Genomic DNA, 22,516 nt, shown 5'->3' on the forward strand with positions numbered 1-22,516 from the left:
ATCACGGGTCTTGTTAAAGCTAATCTGCGAACACCTAAAAACGAGAGTGATTATCCATTGAGTGGCTTCCAGCAGAGCCATGTCTTTAGCCAAATGTCACCCTAATTCCTTTTGACTGGCTGCTGTAATGATGACACTCCCTTGATGAACACCGACAGCCTGAGTCCAAGCGGAGGAGGGCCTTTAATGATTTTCATCTTGGCTCAGGCTCGGCCAAGCCGAACGTGCGCTGGCAAAAGCGCTATAGCCAGTGGAAACGGCGCAACACAATGGAAATTTGTTAACCCAATCTCCCTCTAGTGTTGACGGTTCAAAACAAAAGGAAATTTGTTTACGGCGTAGTCATTTGGCTTCATTTCAGCGTGTTTTGAGTTTGTGTACATTTCAGTCAGTCATGCGGACTCAGCAATGCCGCAGAGAATATGCCGATGACTGTGATGTGAACTGGCGTTGAAATGTGCATGAATGCCTCTCTCTTTCTCTCTCTCTCTCCTGCTTGCCGTTTCATTGTCACACACACCACACATTTTGCAAGATGAAGAATTATGACTCCGGCTCCCCTTAAAGCCGCACACCCCGTCGTTATGATGTATTCATCACGTCCACGCAAATCACAGCAACGCAATTAATATTAGGCGACCCATTTACATACTAAATAAACAAGTTGATGTGTTGGTCATGTGTGAGTAGGACTAAAGGATGCAATAACAGTTGGTAGAGTCAAATGATGGCCATGTGTTTGCAAAAGGGTTTAATGCGATATTGATCAATGTAGTTGATGCATGTATTGGTAGTGTGTTTATCCAGCGCTATAAAGTAGTAGACCAAATTTGTAATGCTTTTAGGAATAAACTGAGAATGTAAGTATCAGAGTTGTGATTCCAATATTTTATTTTATTTTATTTTATTTTATTTTATTTTATTTTATTTTATTTTATTTTATTTTATTTTATTTTATTTTATTTTATTTTATTTTATTTCAGGGGGAAGAAAGCTTTTATTCAAGAAGGTGGCATCCAACTAAGTAACATATTGTCAACAAATGTTACTAAAATCCATATTTTAAATTATTTTTTTTGTTTTTAAAAGAATTTCTTTTATTTTATTTTATTGCTCGGCAGTTGCTCTTCAAGAGCTCAGGGGTTTATTTAATGATTTTTTTTTTTTTTCCTTTTCTTTTTAATTTAATTTAATTTAATTTAATTTAATTTAATTTAATTTAATTTAATTTAATTTAATTTAATTTAATATTTAATTTAATTTTTAATTTAATATTTAATTATTCTCAGGGGGAAAAACAGTTTTTATTCTTTTTTTTTTTCTTTTTCATTCCACTGAGCAACAATTATTGTCAACAAATGTTACCAAAATCCATATTTTATGTGAATTTCTATTTTAAATGCTCTTTTACATTTTCTATTAATCAAAAAAAAAAAAAAAAAAAAAAAAAAAAGACAGCTGTTTTCAGCATTAATAGTAAAAACAAATGTTTCTTGAGCAGCAAATCAGATTAGAATGATTTCTGAAGGATCATGTGACTTTGAAGACTGGAGTAATGATGCTGAAAATTCAGCTTTGATCACAGGAATGAATTACATTTTTAAAATGTTAACATAGAAAACGTTATTTTAAACTGTAATACTACTTCACATTATTACAGTTTGGTACGCAAAAGAGACATTGAGGTCAAAGGACAATGTCATTAATAATTAATAATATTCATTAATAATGATGATGAGAAACTTTTTGTCTTTTTTTTTCGCCCCAAAATATTAGGAAAGAGGAAAAGGTCTGAAGAAAATTAATTTATTTGGAACATTTTGAGATACTGAGAGAGAGAGAGGGGAAAAAAAGAAGAATTCAGGGATATAACAGTTAATTTGGAACAGCTTGATGGGACATAAAAATGTATCGCAATAGCAGGAATGACCCAGGGAACTAGATATTAGAATGAGACGTAGCATAAGCTCCAGTGAAGGTTCATAAACATGCACGGATAGCTAGTTGCAGTAACCTCTGAATTCGGTGTCCTTGAATGTTCCCATTTTTTCGCATTCACATTCTTAGGGTGTGACATCAGCAGGGCTGCACATAGACTCGAAGACTGACACGGCTGATCATTTCTGATAAATTGTTGCTCTTTTAATCATCATCCTGTAACCTTAGGTCATGACCTTTACACTCAGAGTTGCAATTAGAGAGGCATCAATCTGAAAACAGCATGAGTTACAGCGTTCTCACCAATATGAGCTCAAGATTGTTGCTTGCTTTCTCGCCCCTAGTGTCTAATTTACACCTCCATTTGTCCGAAGTGTGCAATTCGCCTTAACCTTTGGAATGTCCATCTTTTATAACAGCATATCCCGATACCCTGCTGCATGTTTGCTTGGTTTTATGGTCCCCGGTGTAGCAGTAGAGTTTATATTTGTGATAATGACCGACTTTTTGCCTTTCAACCAGACAAATGATGAGAATGGGTCAAAACATGGCCGAGTCACCTTGAAAACAAAAATGTAATTATTGCATGGTGGCATTTATTTTATTTTATTTTATTTTATTTTATTTTATTTTATTTTATTTTATTTTATTTTATTTTATTTTATTTTATTTTATTTTATTTTATTTTATTTTATTTTATTTTATTTTATTTTATGGACCTCTTTATTTAATTACATTTAATTATATAATTACATAAAAATGCTTGTTTTAGTTATTTATGCATACTAAATACTCCCACAATGTAGTAGTATAATAATACTATTATATAGTAGTAGTATAATAATACTATATATAATTTATTTTTATTTATTATTATTTAAAACTTTATTTTACAATGTCCTTTACATGTCCTTACTACAGTAATAACAATAAATTATGCATAATTACATGCAACTAACCCTAAACCAAACCAAAACATCATCCTAATACTAACCATATAGTAAATACTTGTAATTAATTCATAATGCTCATTATGTGAATGTATAATTACATTGTAACAATGACACGTAAAGCATAACCAAACTTCTTGATTTATAAAATATACTAGGATGAAAAATGACTAGGTCTGTATGTGATTCAGCTGCATATTGTTAGTGTTAAAGTTTTTGTGGACTGTAAAAAAAGTATTAAGTCATTCATGCACAAACACAATTTGTCAGAGATGTTAAATGAGGTCATGAAGGTTATAAGCAGCAGGCGTATTTGATGTGTTTATAATTGGGGTAGTGTCTACTGTATACATAAACCCAACTGCCGCATATTCATATTTATGTATTTGGGCATTGGGCTGTTTTTTGGATCCATATCTAAAGCCCTTATTTAAATGCAGAGCTTTGTAATACTTTTCGGTTTATGCCAATCCACTGAGAGGTTAGTGCCAGTTGCATTGCACAGGGAATTTCTTAAAGGCAGACAAATGCTAATTCATGTTAATTTCTTGCAAAGTTACATTCATACAGCACCCAACGATTGCTCCCTGGGGTCAATGCGAAACAGACCATTGTTATCTCCTAGACTTTCTTAGGAGATTTCAACAAATAGAACCAACGTTTCCATCAGTAGATGGCTTATGAACGACATTATTGCTACAGATCTGCATATGCATGGAACTCTTGCATGCATGTTATGTAATGACTTGAACTAGGAGGAGTATTCTATGTTTGTGTTTCTGCCACCTCCATAGTTTTGTGTGTGTGTGTGTGTGTGTGTGTGTGTGTGTGTGTGTGTTTTCATAATTTAATTTCTGTTGGAATTTTATTTGTATTTTATTATTCTAATTGTATTTTATTTCAATTAAATTTGTATTTGTATTTATTTTATTTGTATTGTATTTACGTATTTCATTTGAATGTATTATCTATGTGGACTTTATTGTATTTTTTTTTTTTATTTGTATTTCTCTTATTTGTATTATCTATCTATCTATCTACCTTTTTTCATGACTTTTCTAGCCGCTTGTTATTTTTTTTTTTTTAATTATTATTATTATTATTATTATTATTATTATTATTATTATTATTATTATTATTATTATTATTTACAATTTAAATAGTTTTCTAGACCAATAAATCACCGTTTTAAAATTTCCTGATCTTTTAATGTTTTCCATGACCGTGGGAATCTCCCATGCAAAAAGGGGAGTGTGTTAATGTGTGTGTGTGTGTGTTGTATTACATTGGCTGACCTTCCTCAGGCCACGAGCTACATATTGCCGCTGGCAACAAAGGGAAGCTAATTTGTAATCTGCAAACATTGCTTATAATCTCTGGGTCCTTTATGAGCTGTTGCCTAGCAACAATACGGTACCTTTCTACATTGAGTTATGTGCAGCTTGCAGTAAAATGTGTCAAACAGAAAAGATAAACTCATATTGTGAAATAAATTGTGTGTGTAGACATGAAACAAATTGATATGGATGGTAATAAGAAACAAATCTCTATGAATTCCTAAAACATACAAATTAGCCTCTCCATTATTGATTGTCTGTTTGAAGAAGGTATTTGCATGCATATCATCATCCGCGTCACAGATCGTATCACACCTGGTTGGTTCATTTCAACCTTGCAGAGGACGCCACTCAAAAAAAAAAAGGCAAGGGCCTTCCCTCATTTTCAAATGCTAATGTTGTAATCATTCATAATAATGAGCCTCTATTTAAATAAATCACTGTTCCACCATTTTTCACCTTGGAGAGCAGTGTGACTTCTCCATGTTGAAATATTTTCACAAATAGTTTGTGAAAATAAACATTTCATTTTTACTCTGTAAAACAGCAAACAAAGCTATAATTATTTGAAACCGCACTACTACTGTAGGTTTTTAGCAGAACGTGCAGTTTCTATTAATTTGTTTGTGAGTATGTAAAATGCTGTTTATAATGAGCTCATTCTTTTCCATTTCCTCCTTTACAGCATTTGGAATTCTTATCTAAGGTAAAACAAGTTGCACTCCTCCCTTCTGTCATCATGAATATATGATTAAGGGGTTTTAGAGTACCATCAAACAATAAAATTAGTCACAAGCGTAATAGGATAAACGTATTCATGAGATATGATCATGTCACACACTTACTGAACCGTGCAAGCGATTAAGGTATAACAAATTGTTTTCAGTGGGAAAATAATGTTCACGACCCCATACTTTTGGGGAGGGGCATTATTTACGGGCTGAAGGGTATGAAATGTCACACCATGCATGCTAATTATTGTTTTAATGATTAGAGATTAGGAGTCTATGTTTTTAGAGATGAGAATTGATCACTAACTAGGTGAGACACTTGGCAACTGACAATTGCAGTGTTTTAAATAAATAAATAAATGCTTTTATGGAATTGTCAGCATGCACAGAAATGTAGAATACAGGCCAGGGAAATGTTTTCTTCTCCCAAAATGACAATTTACATATCAGCCTGTTTCTAGCAGCAGAGCCGCAGCTGTTAGTCTTCAGTTGGACCAATGACAGACTCAGCTCTGATATAATTTTGCATCTGCAGAATATGCATCTTGAATTAAATTTCATCCTTTTGTCCATCTGTTTGTTTTGTATTCAGTTTATTGTACACATTATAGTCTAAATTACAGGGCAGTGGTTACTGTGGTGTTGCTCAACTCTGCATGATTAATTTTGGACAATGCAATTACAATGTAATCACATCTAAGCTTAGTAGTTCATTTTAGAAAAAAAAAAAAAAAAAGTGTTGATGCATCCTATTTCCCCCCTTGTTACAAGTTTTACACATATTATGTGTTACACAATGCAGTAATAGTGTTACACATATTATGCATAATACAAGTTTTATACATATTATAATTGTTACACATTATACATGTATGTATTACAAGTATTACAGGTTTTACAAGCATTATACGTGCTATACATATTACAAGTGTTACACTTCTTACACATTGCAAGTGTTACATGTACTACATGTGCATGTGTTTGTTTTGTATTGGTTTAATGTCTGGATTATAGTCAAAATTACAGGGCAGTGGTTATTGTGGTGTTGCTCGACCTTGCATGATTAATTTTGGGCAATGCAATTACAATGTAATCACATCTAACCTTAGTAGTTCATTTTAGGGAAAAAAAAAAAAAAAGGTGGTGAGGCATCCTGTTTTCCCCCAATGTACACTTTTACACATATTACATGTTACAAGTTTTAAACATATTATGTGTTACACATTGCAGTATTAGTGTTACACATATTACGCATAATACAAGTTTGATATGTATTAGAAGTGTTGCACATTATACATGTATGTATTACAAGTATTACAGGTTTTACAAGCATTATACGTGCTATACATACAAGTGTTACACTTCTTACACATTGCAAGTGTTACATATACTACATGTGCATGTGTTTGTTTTATATTGGTTTAATGTATGGTTTATAGTCACAATTACAGGGCAGCGGTTATTGTGGTGTTGCTTGATGCCACAATTCATTCTGGGCAATGCAATTACAATGTAATTACATTTAAGCTCAGCAGTTTATTTTAGAAAGGACAAGTTGGTGATGCATCCTCTTCACCCTAATAAATGCTATTAAACGTTACAAGTTTTATACGTGTTACAAGTACTACTGCTGCATGTATTACGCATATTACAAGTTTTGTATATATGACAAGTGTTGCACATGCTACACGTTGCATGTATTACATGGGTTATACATGCTATACATTTTACAAGTGTTACACATTATATGGGTTATACATGCTATACATAAGTACTGCAAGTGTTACACTTATTACACTTATTGCAAGTGTTACAAGTACTACAGATTTTACACATATTAAAAGTATGAGCATTACACAGATTATGAGTGTTACAAGTAGTCTATAAATGTTCATTTCATTTTTCTCAAACAAGCTTATTTGATTTTTAAGTTTTGGGTGTGGCATTATTTGTCTAGGCAACCACCTAGCAATGACTCCGAACAGCCTAGCTACTGCATACCAATATGCTAAGAAGTGCTCAAAAGACCTTTAGTAACTGCATAGTAACACTCTCACAACAAAGTGCTGTAATGGCTTGGGCAACTATCACTTTGTGAACAGCCGTGCTGGATTCCTCTCAAGGTTACTGCAGTAACTGTATTAAGTTACCATATACGTACCATATTAGACATCTTACCTTGTATCTTTTACATATTTTATACATAACTGTTACACACTATAAGTGTTATAAGTGTTACACATATTACAAGTTTTATATATATTTCTAGTGTTTCACATGCTACACGTTACAAGTGTAACACGTCTTAAATGTATTGCAAGTGCTACACATACTACATGTTCATGTGTTTGTTTTGTATTGGTTTATTGTACGCATTAGTCAAAATTGCAGGGTGATAGTTATTGTGGTTACTTGACTCTACATCGTAATTGCATTGGCCAAAATTAATCATGCAATTACATCTAAGCTCAGTAGGTCATTTTAGAAAGTAAAAGTTAGTGATGCATCATATTTTTACCTTAATGAACACATTGCACATGTTACAAGTATTACACATTACATTTTTATACATATAAGTGTTAAACATTACAAATGTTAGTGATACAGTACATGTATTATGCATATTACACATTTTATACATATTACTAATGTTACATGTTATGCATGTTGTATGCATTGCAAGTGTTACAATACAAGTGTTACACTTTTTACACGTATTGCAGGTGTTACAGATTAATTGGATTACACATGCTATCCATTTTACAAGTGTTGCAAGTACTACAAATGTTACACTTATTAAAGTATTGTGAATACTACACAAATTACAAGTGTTACAAGTAGACTATAAACATTTATTTCATTTTTCTTAAACGTTTGTGAACAAACTTTTTGTCTCTGTCCTTATTTGTCTAGGCAACCACCTAGCAATGAATCAGAACACCCTAGCATCTGCCAAGCGCTGAAAAGACCTTAGCATCTGCATAGTAACACTCTAGCAACACAGTGCTGAATTATGGCTCAGGCAACCATCACTTTGTGAGCAGCCGTGTTGGATTTCTCTCAAGGTTATCACGGTCACTGTATTTAGTTACCATATAGATATCATATTAGACACCTTATCTTGTATCTCATCAATACAAATCTCTATAGACTGGAGCAGTTCTGGAGGCGAAACGATATTCATGTAATATGGTTGCCTGGTTAGACTGTGACCTCTGACACTCATACAACTCATTTTGACATTTCAAGGGCGCATTAGTAGTGTTTCATTTTAATTAGTGATAGTTCTTTATTGCAACTTTATCTGTTTCTGCTGTTCTTTGTTGATCAATATATGGAATTTATTAGTTACTGGCATATATATATATATATATATATATATATATATATATATATATATATATATATATATATATATATATATATAGCTACTACATTGGAGATACTATATTGGAGGCCTTTTACAACTTTGAGCGCAATACTTTAATGACCCCTAGAGAAACCACATTTTTTAATTCTCAGCAATTTTCCACAACATAACCATTGCTTTTACTCCCACCTTGTTGTAAGCTCAGAGGAATCATACAATGTGCCTATTACATGTATTCTTCATTATGTGTTTTATTTATTTATTTATGACTGCCATGTAATAGCAGAGTCCACTTTTGTGTCATGTATAGCCTTCGGCATGCTTTGCCTCGCTCTAATGAGAGGCCAACGCAGACTGCCAGCTTCTTCCGTAACGCCTCGTTTTTCCTCGTGGCGTAACAGGACTTAGCCTGTGGTCTCACACAACATCCTTTGGGTTGTAACCCACTATGATGCGACCAGCCCTCTGCCTGCTTGATTCTAGAATTCCCCGGATGAAGGCATTTTTGTGTCGGTGAGGATAACAAGGCGCCTGAGCCTCGGGTGAAACCGGGGCTCTGTCTCAAAGCTAGGCAGCCTAACGAGTCATTAGGAGACAGTGCATCAAAAGGCAATCACAACCCTATGTGTAAAATTTAGGTCAGCGCTCCAGCTATAACATCTGCACTGCAACACTGCATTTTAGCGAGTTTGAAAAGAACGTTTTAACGACCGTAGGGTGTTTTCTGTGTTTAGTTCGCTTTGCTTCTTGTTTTCTTTCTTTTTCTTTTTCTCCTTTTGTCTTTTATCCAAAGAGCTTGGGAAACAAGACATGTGGTGTGATTTGTCAAAGTCCTGAAAATAGTTAGGAGGAACATTCAATTCACAGTGTTACATTAAGTCAATGAATAAAAATAGTAGTAATAATAATATTAATCATTAAAATTAATGTTTTCTGCTAATTATTTTTAAATTTCAATACTTTTGTGAATGCAACATTATAAAGGACATTAAGTATAATAACAAAAAATTGTTTCTTGTTTAAATCTCTTGTTTAAGTTGCATAACGCTTATAATTATTCTTCTGCCCACATGCAGTATGTGAAGTCAGTATTCTGCCTTAAGTTTGACCTCTTTTTAAAAGAAAATTCACTTTGATTTTTCTGAGTCAAACTAATGATGTATTTGTGGTTGCATATGGGCAGTATATGTATGCAGTATTAAATATGAAATCATGGTTGTTTTCAAGACTTAAGATTGAGAAAATATAACGAGCGAGGGTGTCCACGTGGGTGTTCAATAATGAAGACATTGTGTATAAATTAAGTTATTGTGTGTGCAGAAGAAATTAAGTTGAGGGAAAGAAAAATAATAAAGGACTTACAAACAAAGACTTCTTGCATGACTGATAACCAATTCGAAATTGAAAAACAGGATCAATCAAGGTAAAAGCAAAGCTATTTCATGTGTCTGTTTGAATGCTTATCATTAAAAAGCTGGAACCTCATTAACCCAACAAACTTCATTTATGTAAAGAAATCACATTAAGTTGTCAAGTCCGCTTGATTGACACATTCACGTTTAATGATTATTGTTGCACTGGACCAAATGGTTGGTTTATTAGTAGATAAAGCCTGCATTTCTTCAACAAAGCTGTCAGAAAATGGCAATGTTGACTTGCAGTATTCCCGTGATCATAGACACCCAAATGCATTGCTGAATAAATGTCAAAATGAAAATGGGTGAAATACTAAAACTCATGGAAGTTTCTGAAGTTTAAGTCATACTGTTTGTGAATGAATCATGTAAGTGAATAAGTGGAAATGATTGTGAGTGAATCATTCTTTAGAGTTGACTCTTTTAAGTTCTAGTTCACAAATTACTCTAAATGATTCAATATCCAATTGAAATTTAAATTATTTAAATTCTTATTCTGTAATCAAAAACATCTGTCATGGGAAATTATTACTGGTCTCAAAGGCAAAGAAAATCTGATTTTCTTTGGTGTGTATGTCTTGATATTTTGTACTACACAAAAAATGCACATTAAACTTTTACAAACTTAATCAAACCAAATACATGTGTTCTGAAGTCCAGTATTGTCAAGGTTAATTTCAAATATGCTTTTATTTTGTCGTCTATGATGCGATGCACTAATGTGCAATAGTGTTTACATCTGTGTCTAAATTAAGTACTTTCCTCTCACATATGTAAAGTTTAAGAGGTGACTATTCATTAACTGCATCTAGAGCGCTTTAGTCCATCTCAAGTACATTTCATGAGTAATTTTAAGCTTTATTTATTCTTTGTGCCATCCATTAGCTGAAGGTTAGCATTGTGTGTCATTGTCTGAAAAGCCGCTAATTACGGTTAGCATCTCACATTGTGAGGTCATTGATGTTAATGGAAAGTGCAGCCATGTGAAATTGTTATTAACCCATGAAATTAGATAATCCGCCTAAATTTATGATCTTCAGCAGTTATATCTCTCTTATGTTGCGTTGCTTCCAATGTAAAGTGCCCAGTGCCATTATGCAATGTGTAAATATAAATCAATGTTTCTTCAATTATGAGCACTATCGACTGTGCATTTTTAGAACATAACTTTTATGACTTAAACAAGTTAATTTTTTTCTACCGCCATGTCCTAATGTCTTTTCCCCCCCTTTTATTATTATTATTATTATTATTATTATTATTGTTATTATTATTATTATTATTATTATTATTATTAATAAACTGCATCTCCAATTTTATATCATTTAAATGCTTTTTGTAGTGGAAATGATGGTGGAGAAACTGACATTTTAAAACTTGTTTCATACCTAACATTGTGCATAACTTTGCATAATGCTTTGCACTCTTTGCATAACTTGATGAGAAACTTTGTTTGGTTACCTAAGTGATATTTGTCTGAAAAAATGTTTCCAAGTTTTAATGTGATCTTCACTCACCAAATATATATAAAATAAATTAATAATATGTATGTATGTAAAAATAAATAAATATATATATATATATATATATATAAAAAAGATAAAAGCTTAGGCCATAAAAGTGCCACAGTTGAAGGAATACCTATAGCCTTTAACACAGCAAACCTTTTTTGTTTCTTTTCTGTTTTTAAGAACAGTTTCTAATTGAATGAAAGCTTTACAGTTTGTTACTTTTTTTTCCTCTCCATGAAGTTAGCAGGTCAGATCCACCGTAAAACGTTTTGCTTTCTCCACCTACTAATCATCCTTTCCCTTCTTCTGCCTTGAAGGCATTTAGAAGTTTCATGATCAATTCCCACAAAGCCTTGTGCCATGTGTCTCCGGCGGGCTTCACTCCCCTCAATCATTTGCGATGCTCCGCTCCGCCCTGACGACTGAAGGTCAAAATAAACTGGATCGTTTAAAGCTGCCCGGGGATGTACACTACACTATATTGAGTTCCCTTCTCGTGCTGTGACGGCGAATAATGAAAGTGACTCCAGTCCTCTATTTACTGGACTTTCCTGTGCGGTTAAGCCTGTCATAGGAGAGTTGCACGCGATGATCACATCAGTGTATCACAGCTGAATCCTGCTGACATGCTCTGACAAAACAGTCATGACGTTAACATGACGGGTTATTTGCTTGGATGATTTCTTTGGGAGTGTATTATGTGTCAAGAAACGGTGCTGTTGTGTCAAAGCCTGCAGAAACACACAGGTTTGTAATGAGTTTATATAAACGATGCCATAATTTTAACTCTAACTCTAAAAAAAATTAGCTGTAGTCCTCATTGACTTTCACCATGGTTGATTTTGTTCCCACCTTTTTTGTATTGATATATTTATTAACTTTAAACTGAATATAATTGTAAGTATATAATAAAATAATGCATTAATTTTAAATAATGGATTCATTTTGAGGTTTCAAAAAGGGTAATGACAAGATTTAGGAAATGAACGAACAAACAAATATTTTGTACATTTTCCCATTTCTTATGAGACCACATTTGCTTATTTCATTCTATTTACTGTGTTATATCCACTGGTGGTGTTGGGCTTTTCCCCTCTTAGCAAGCTTAAACTTTTACTGTAGTACATTTGAAGAACACCTCTAGTAATCGTATACACTCCAAAAATTTCCAAAAGTTCCAAAAGGGTGGTTTAGAAGAACCATTTTTGATTCCCCAAAGAACCTTTCAGTGAACAGTTCCTCATTCTGAACCTTTTATGGCAATAAAGAACCTTTTCTACATTTGAAAGGTTCCATGGAAGCTCAAAGTTCTTCATAGAACCACTGATACCAATAAAGAACCCTTCATTTTAAGAGTGTAGCATTGCCACTAAATATTGCATTTAACTGATATTTCTGTATGAAAGTGTGTTATGATATTGCAGGATGACCAGACAAAATTATACAACAGATGGATGAGTGATGGCAGACAGACCTCTTGTCTTGGTTTCACAAGGGTCCTTAGAGATCCTTCATGGCAAAAGATCTGTGAGAAGCACGCATGGGAAAATCATTTGTTTGCTTAGATGTTTTCTTTTTTGATGACTAATTCACTGCCCTGGGCACATGGAATGCAATAAAAATGACAGCCTTTGATCATAATAAACATGTCAAACGTTGGACATTTTTGAAGGATCTGTGAGGCTAGATTGCTTTATAACATTATATAATATTATTTTGTATTTGCAAGATGTTTGTCTATATGCCCTGTTCATTCTAACAGCAGTTTTATCACTGCAGGTCACAGACAGGCTGTGTCGTTAATCGATCTGGCCTTATCTTTTTGGAAATCTAGGAAGTATTGCTGTTTAAAAAAAATGTCAGTCTATCTTGACCTCGAATCAGTTGTCTAGGCACTGAGAAAAATATTGTGGAGGAGAAAAAGCTTGTATAATAATTACACCAGTTGCATCTTATCAGGAATAAGATGACTGATAAAACATCTAATTACTTTCAGCAATATTTACATTTACACATTTGGTAGGTGTTTTTATCCACTGCATTCAGAGCACAATTAGTCAGAATACATTTTTACATTGCCTTTTGCAATACATGCTTTTTTGCCTGCATAATGGTGTAGTAGCTACAGGGGCTTTGTGACACTGACAAAAACTTATATAATCATATTTTAAAATGTTGTCAATAACCAATATTGAACAATATTTGTGTTTTTGTATAGCTTGGCTCAATTGTATATGAGATTAATGTTTCAAATATTATTTATTTATTTATTTAAAAAAATAATAATAATAAAAAAAAACCTACCATGCAAAAACAAAAGTTTTACCAAAAGTTTTTTTTTTTTGTTTGTTTTTTACTATACTGATAGCACAGATGTCAACATTTGGTGGTTCAAATACCCATGTGAGGTCTCTCTTAAAATTTTTAAAGCATTTTTTTTTTTTTTTTTTTTATTATTATTATTACTATTATTATTATTATTATTATTATTATTATTATTATTATTATTATTTTTATATGTTCTGTGAAGAGCCATCACTTCTCTTTTTGTTGGGTGTTGTTGCATCTGGTTGGTGAATTTTAATTCGTAGAAATCCTACAAAGTGTTTAGTTTCTTAAAAATGGTGTCCTTTTTTGTCACATCCATAATGCATGATTATTTCAGTTTTTTAACATAGAAAACTTGTGCATAGACTGATACTTGGACTCTATCAACAAGGGTTTATTAAAATATAAACAGATGGTTCAGTATATTGGTAACACATACATTCTCTAAGCATTTATATGTGACATCCATAATGCAAAATGTCACATCCATAACGCTGGATTTGCCCAATAAATAAACAATATTTTCCATATGTAACTAAAACTGCCAGTAGGTGGCGGCAATAAGCGAGTCGCTGAATCATTAATTTAGATTATTCATTTAGGAACAAAGTAATGTGAATCACTGTGAATCATTCAAATAAGTGTATCACTGATTTGTTCAAAAAAATTCGGATTCATTTAGGAATGAGAAACAGCACAAACAGGTAAAACAGAGCAAAGACAGATTCACAATATTAACGTGTTTACTCAGTTGTTGTAAAAATCACATTTGAGGTCGTGTTGATATTTGGGGAAAGCAGCACTTGCTCATGTGATAGTGGCAAACTTTATCATCTAGAAATATAAGACTTTTTTTTTTTTTTTTTTTCCCCACCACATATTACATTTTGGGGTCATTATGCAGTGAAAGCATACATACAGTACTTAGTGTCAGCTTTCATATTGTTAAAGCTATTACAATATCAAAGATATTACACTGTAAAAAAAAAAAAAAAATTACCGAGCTGCCTTACAATTACTAGGCAACAACTTAGATATTTGTGTTGACTAATTAATTGATTGTGTTAATTTTAAGGCAGCGGGGTAACATTATTTTAATTTTTAACAGTTTAACATTTTTTAACAGTGTACATATCACACCTCCTAACTAATTAGCCCATTTTCATTAAAATGTAAGTTGTTGTTGTTGTTGTTGTTCACCAGAAATTGACATTTCTCACTGAAAGCACTGATTTTTGGATCAGTTTGTCCTTTCAAACACCTTGGGCCAGAATCTAATCTTGCTCTAAACAGTGCCTTGCTCTTTAGTTCTTTTGGTGTCAACACTTCTTTCCGGTTCTTTGCTAGGACGCACTTGTCACAGTTGGAGCCCAGTCCTTGCCTCTGGTTTTGTTTGGCCAACCGAACCAGCTAAATAAAGGCTTCCCAGCATCACCTGAAAGAGTCCTGAGCCATTAGAGTCCTCCACATCTGCGTCTAAGAGACTGCAGTGTCAAGGATAAGATGGGATAAAATTAATGACTTTTATCTGAACGATGACACTAGTAATTGAAGCAGGTTAGACATGGAGAAATTAGAATGATAGCAGTCAGATACTTGAAGCCCCCCCAGGATTGGTGTCAAGATGCTCTGAGCCGATCTCATGTCTGGTTCACTGCATCCTTCTGTGCTTAACTGTCTTAACAGACAGCTAATTATCACATTGCATTAAATAGGTTGCCAGCTTGCTCTTTTCCGGCACGTTGAGTCTTTTTTTTTTTTTTTTTTTTTTCGTCTTCACTCAGTTTTTCCTTTTTTTTTTTTGTTTTTGTTTTTCATATTTGATATGACTGTTGAGAGCTTCTCCCAGCTTTTCTTACACCTCATCCTAATCAGGCACAACATATCAAGTTTCCAGTGTAAAGTAGTTTTTTTTTTGTTTGTTTGTTTGTTTGTTTTTTGGAAATACACATTTTATTGTGATTGAAATTACGTTGCAAAGAAAATGTGACACATTGCTTTGTCTCTGAAACAAATCCCCTTTACAGATGATGCTACAAGGCTATTATTTTATTTTAATTATTTATTTTAGTTGAATATTTGATGTTAACAAATTAAACCTAATTAAGTGCATTAACTACTATGGTAATAAGGTTTATTAATTAACGTTATTTAACTACTTTAGTTAACATGAACTAACAATGAGCAATACTTTTACAGCATTTATTAATCTTAATGTTAATTTCAGTCACTACTTATATTGTTGTTGTTTTTTTTGTTGTTGTTGTTGTTGTTGTTGTTGTTTTTAGTAGCACATTTAATTTTAGAAGCAAAGCAAGACACTTAAGTAGGTTTTCATAAACCAAAATATAGATATTTAAGTGACCGCTGCATCTAAACATGAAAATGTTACATCACAGAAGTAAAAAATGTTCCTTCTATGAATGCTGTTTCACATTATTATATTATCAGCCTAAAGTGAAAACAAAGTACAAACTAAGTGCAGTCCTGTTTGTGATTTAAAAAAAAAAAAAAAAAAAAAAAAAAAAAAACTCCTAAAAGACACAAAGTTTCTTCCTAGGTGCTTCATGCATAGCTGTTAAGGACTGTTGAGGTGTTATTCTGCTGCTGCGGGATACAGGAAGCCTTCTTCCTTTTGCTTTGATTGTTTTCTTTCTAGGGCACTTTGATCTTGATTAAAATTGATGACATTTACAACATGCTTTTCTTGCATCCTAAACAACTTCTCCTGGCCACACCAGCAGGCCTTGATCAACCTTGATTATCCTTTATACAGAAAGCCATTTACTGGACAGCATTATATAGTCACATATAACTCGCAATAAATATAACTGCGATACCTGCACTTGACTCCTTGAATAGCTTGCCTCTATTTTAGGAGCACGTCTACTGTTTATTCGGTCACGCTCTGAAGCAGATGATGCATTTCCCAAAACACTTGAGTCATGTACCTTGAAGAACAGTTTATCTCAATACAAGCTCTTTTTGAGGCTGGGAAACATCCACAGTTTCAAGTAGCTGTAATTGATAAAATAATGTTCATACACATTCCCAGTCCTTTAATCATACACAGACGTTTCCACATTTTAAACAGCCAGTAGATCACAGAGTTTCCCTTGAGCTAATTGGTTTCATTATTTAACAGAACAGACAATGTCCAGTACATTTATTGGCATAGAAGCAGAGGTTTAGTTATTCGCGTGACTTTGAGAAACAGACTTTGGAAGTTATTTTAAGCGCTCTGTGTTATTGCAAACCCGTTTGCTCAAATCAAAAAAAAAAAAAGAGTGTCTTTACACAAAAACATTTTATCACAACTGACCATGGCTGTACATGCTTTAAAAAGGACAAAATACTTGAAACCATATTTTGTATGTGTGTAAGCAGCAGACTGTAATTTAAATTGTTTTCATGGAAAAGCTACCTTATAGCTACAAATTGCATTCTCATTGTTACAACTAGCATGTTGTGAACTAATGCCATTATAGTGTTGTGGTGTTTCAGGACACGGCAAGTCACCATTTTTCAGTATTACCTCAATAGCGATTGAGAATTCAGATTATAGTGTGTAAACTACTCTAAGTTGATTTAAGGTACTACACTACATGCATAAATGTTACTTTTCATGCACTAGTCATTTTTTTAAGATTTTGCTTCCACAATCTTTGTTTTTTTTTTTTTTTTTTTTTGTATTACACTTTATCTATATTCATCTATTATTTCAGTTTCAATAAATATCTTGAAAGGTCATTTTCTTAAAATTATTTTCTCCTGCACTGAGTCAAAAATAAATTATTTTATTTTTTATTAGTTGTATTACTATCTATATTCTTAAGGGTTTTACTGAGGGGTTTATCATTTGCCTGTTTTATATAACTTTTTTTTTCTTCTTCTTTCTGTTCTAGCTATTTACAGTATTTTATGATTTATGAAGTGACAAAAGGAGATCAAAATCTCCTACCGACGTTCAGGTTTTCGTTTTTGAAAATGTATGCAAATGTGTGCATATTTAATTATGTAATGCATCATTTGCATATGTAAACAGCTTCAGAATGTTTTTGTAATACAAAACATCTGTCTTAATATACTGTGATTAATTAACTGGGGAAATATGATAATAAATATTAGGTAAAACATCTTGCCTATTCACCTGGTGTGTCTTGCCTTAATGGTGTTTATTTTGTCTTTTTGCAGCTTGAAAACCTTGTCCATAACCTGTTGTTGTATAGAAAAAAGAAAAAAAAAGTGTGAAAGTGTGTTTAATAGCAACATACAGGCATGGAACGTCATGAAGAGTGAGAAAATAATGTCTGAATTTTCATATTTGCCTGAACGATTATTTTAATTAGCCCTACACAATTGGACCAGGACTGATTTTTGGAAGTGTTTCTGTACTTTCGAAGTAAGCGGCACACTCAAACCAGCAAGGCAAAGGCGACGGAGGGCAGCAGCCCATGTCCAGACACTAATGAATGAAGTTGCTTGTGTAAGCCCTTTTCTGTCTATAAAGCCTTGAAAGGACACTGTGATACATTTGAAATTCCCAGAGTTATCAAAATTCAGTTTTTTCTAAAGCTCTCTACTGACCCAATCAGCGTACATGATGTGAGCTTTGCATTTCTGCTGCCTTTCACTCGCCGGACTCTCCTACAAAATGGCCTAATGTGCAATCTTATTCTGTAGGTTTTCCAAAGAGGCATAGTCGTGAATGGAAACGGAGATGAGGGGGGGGTTATTTTCCAATTGGCCTTGTGAAAATGGGCAATTTCAAACTCATTTAGGTTTATTTATGAAGCCATTTCCGAATCGGTATTTATTACAGAGGACGGCCTGAAAATGGTCCTTTTAAATATGACTTGAAAATGGGCATTTTAAAGAAGACTCGATCGGTCCAGTTACAGTTCTTCCTGGACACGGGCGATAAAATGACCTAATATCCCAACTATCGGGGAGCTATGCATGAGTGCAAATGTAATATGCAATTCAAAGATTTCTATATGGATAATGCAATTTTACATATGAATTACACTCATTTGCACGATCTAAAAGTAATCTACAGTGTCAAAGTTGATTTAAAACTGTAAATTGCCCAATAGCGAGCGACCAGTGATTTATAATTAATCTATAGTCAATCTACTCTTCTGAAAATTACTAACGAAAATGAGCTAACCACACTGAAGTGACGTGTGAATGATCATAATAATCACAAATTACTCACATAGACTGTAAAAAAAAAAAAAAAAAAAAAAATACCTGCAATGTTCTGCCAGGATGTTATCCGGTAATCACTTCTATTAAGCCTAAAACACAATGTGATAAAATGCAAAATTCAAAATATAGGTAAAACACCAAATGAATACCAAAAAAATTTCAGGCTTGAATAGTACAGAAAATTCTTTATTACAGAGTTTATGGATATGGGACAAAATTGTTACATAATTGCGCATAAAATATATAATTATTATGTTGTATTATTCCTTTTTTTTTTAAAATCAGAACAATATTTTGTGATGGAATGAATGAATCTAGATTAGGATGATGGTAATGAAACTTGCAAAATAAATTTACAGGTAAATTATACAATATAACTGACAAAAATGCAGTTCAGGTCATTGACTTGAATTGATTGTTTCTCAGAATGAAGTGATGCATAAAAGTGAATTTTAATTTCTAACACTATGATAAATTGTTTTAACGCAACATTAAAGCTACTCTTTGCTCTTACTTAGTTAGTTACTCCCTAGCACTGATAATCTGTTACAAAACCGAATGGGGGTCAAAAAATGGCACAGTGTCCAGTCAGAAACCATGCATGCTTTAGACTTCCCCGATTACGTTATTTGGGTCTTTGGGTTTCTTTTTTGGTCTTTCCAGTAAAGGTTATGTGCTCGCTCAACTCTTTTGTATTCTGGCCTTGTCAGTTTATCAAGCAAATAATATGTTTGTCAGGCATGAAAGCCCCCAGGTCCACCATTGAACTTTAACCATATGTCTTTTTTTCATTATTTTGTCATACAGGGAATTCAGTCGCCCTGAACAGTAACCATCAATCCGGCGTGTGGCTAGCTGACGCTGACTGACAGATCAGGCCAAAGAACAGCCAGAAGAGAGAATTGCTTCATCAGTTTGGCTGTATTTGAGCTTTCCAATTTACATACTGTAGCTGTAAGCCTCTAAACCGTGAAACCTGGCCAGTCTGTGGCGTTATTGGTGTAATCTAGCCAACTTCATTAAGTGTTTGACATGCCGTCATATGTGGATGCAATGTGTAAAGTCTATATGCAGTTTATGTGAATTATATGGGGAGTATGGGGCTGCTTAAGGACACAAGGGCTAGGGACTCTCTATATAGTGTGATTTATATAACTGACAGCTTGGCAAAATGAATAATACAAATAGATAAAATGCCACGGAATGTATTTCTGCTGTTTGCGGTTTCAACACTTTCCTCATTACTCATGCTGTGTGAATGCATTAGCTGAACTCTGTGATTTTGTTCCAAACCTGATAACAGAACACATTATTTTAGCGTTTGCTTGGCCATCTGTGTGGCCGCACTGTACTCGCTGCTTTAAAGCGTTTCCATTACATACTTAATTAAGCTCCCATTACATATCCCCTAAATAATGGGTCATTAACTTGTGAGCCCAACCATAGTCAACCTGGTTTTTATTAATATGGGAGGGGCAATTAGAGTGATTTAATGAAGAAAAAAAAGCATTCTATTAGTTTGACTTTCGTTTGCGAAAACCCATAAGGAACATGCATTAACTAGCCCTCAAAATTAATGAGTCAAAAAAGTATGTGACCATTAACTTTAACAAACTTCGAGAAGCTTAAGAAAAAGCTGGTGGTGTATATTGATTTAAACTGTCTTAATGTAAAAAATTAATGTGAGCTAAAAAATTACAGTAGCGTGTAATAAGTGATGTGATCTCATAAGTTTTAAGGAAGACCTCATTTGGTTTACACGTTTGAGTGAATCTTATGAAGAAAAATGTGGGTGATAATTCAGTCGTTCAAATGAATAATATGCTCTCCCATTTATTTAATGCTCACCACTGCACTCTAAAATACTGTAAAAATATAGTAACAATGTGGGGAAAAAATATTAGAATTTAAAGTAACAGTTTTCTATTTGAATATATTGTGAAATGTAATTTATTCCTGTGATCAAAGCTGAATTTTCAGCATCATTACTCCAGTCTTCAGTGTCACATGATCCTTCAGAATATTCTAATATTTACGATATAGAATTCTAATATGCCAGTTTGCTGCTCAAGAAACATTTGCTATTATTATCAGTGATAGATAGATAGATATATAGATAGTAGGGGTGGAGCCGAACCCGAATACGGTATTCGGAAAGGCACAAATAGCGTGTTTTTACAAATACTTATTTCGAACAAATACTTAAAAAAATATTTGTATTCGGGAACAAGAAAAACTTTATATCAAAAAGCTGCGTTTCCTCATGAGACCGCAGTGCACGCCCGCACGAGCGAGTGAGTGAGTGACATTCAGGAGTCGGAGGGGTTGGGGGCAGGGCATATGCTCCCAAAATTTAATCTGCGCGACCTCAAAATATATTTGGAAGCATTTGTGCGAGTGCGAGAAATCGTTGCGGTGCGACTTGTTTTTATTTCTTTACACAAGAGATTTGCACAAACTACATTGCAATTAGGGGTGTGTGATATGACGATTTTTGATTGTGGACAATTAAAATGTCTCCACAATCTGCTTTTGAAGAAATATACTATATTTTGTGCTACAGCGCACATTCTGGCATACACTCACATCAAATGATAACTCCACTCACGCAGGGGGCGTAATTTCCACTGGGGACACACTTTTCAAAATCCCGTTTGTGTCCCACCACTTTTGAATAGTTTTGTTAAATTAATGTCTTGTATTGTGGAATGCACGCTTAGCACCGCCGAGAGTTTCGCGCCATCGTTAAAACGAAACCGAAAGTAAAACGCGCGCGCGCATTCAAAAGCAATTTTAATAGCCCTCGTTTAGAGAGCGACTCCCCAGTTCACCTTAGCATAGCTTCCCGTCACCCATTAACTTAGTTGAAACTCCTCACATGGATTTGGGCAACCAAATAGAAAAGAGTGTGGCTGCTGCTGAGATCTCTTGGTCCTCCACCAGCCAAAAAAAGTGTGTAGAAGTGTAACGCAAAAAAAAAAAAAAAAAAATGGATTTTTACGCCTATTTTGAATTTTACTCGAATGCAAATACAAATACAAATACTTTTCCCCCCTCAACAAATACAAATACAGATACAAATACCGGCTGCTTTGCACACCCCTAATAGATAGATAGATAGATAGATAGATAGATAGATCTTTGATGAATAGAAAGTTCAAAAAACACATTTATTTATTTATTTATTTATTTATTGCAAAGTAACATTGACGTAAATGGTGTTGATATTGATGATGACTTCAATTTTAGCCTTTTGCATTATATGGCTTCATTTGAAATACTTTTTATAGTCATTTAAAAAAACATAACTTTTTTTAAATACATTTTTGGGAACACTTTACTTAAAGCCTGTATGTATAATGCATTACAGAAGTAGTTTTAATGCATTAATTACGCCTTATAATGCACCTCGTAACCACAGTTAATACATTATAACACGTCAATTCATTGTTACACTATGCATTTTAAATTTGGTTATAATTACTTACGACAAGATTTGTTTTACAGCACACATTATCAATACTTATAATGCATTATACTCTTTAATAACCCTTAAAAATGCATTATATGTATACATACATATTTTACTAGAAAGTGTGTCTGGCATTTATAGTGCTGGAAAGTCTGATTCATTTGAATTGAATCATTTCAGTGCATTTGAACTGTTCGCATTAATCCGATTAATTTGAGTGGTCAAGTTCTTACACGGTATTTGGTGTCTTTTT

This window comes from Labeo rohita, chromosome 1 (assembly GCF_022985175.1).
Source record: "Labeo rohita strain BAU-BD-2019 chromosome 1, IGBB_LRoh.1.0, whole genome shotgun sequence".
NCBI lineage: Eukaryota > Metazoa > Chordata > Actinopteri > Cypriniformes > Cyprinidae > Labeo > Labeo rohita.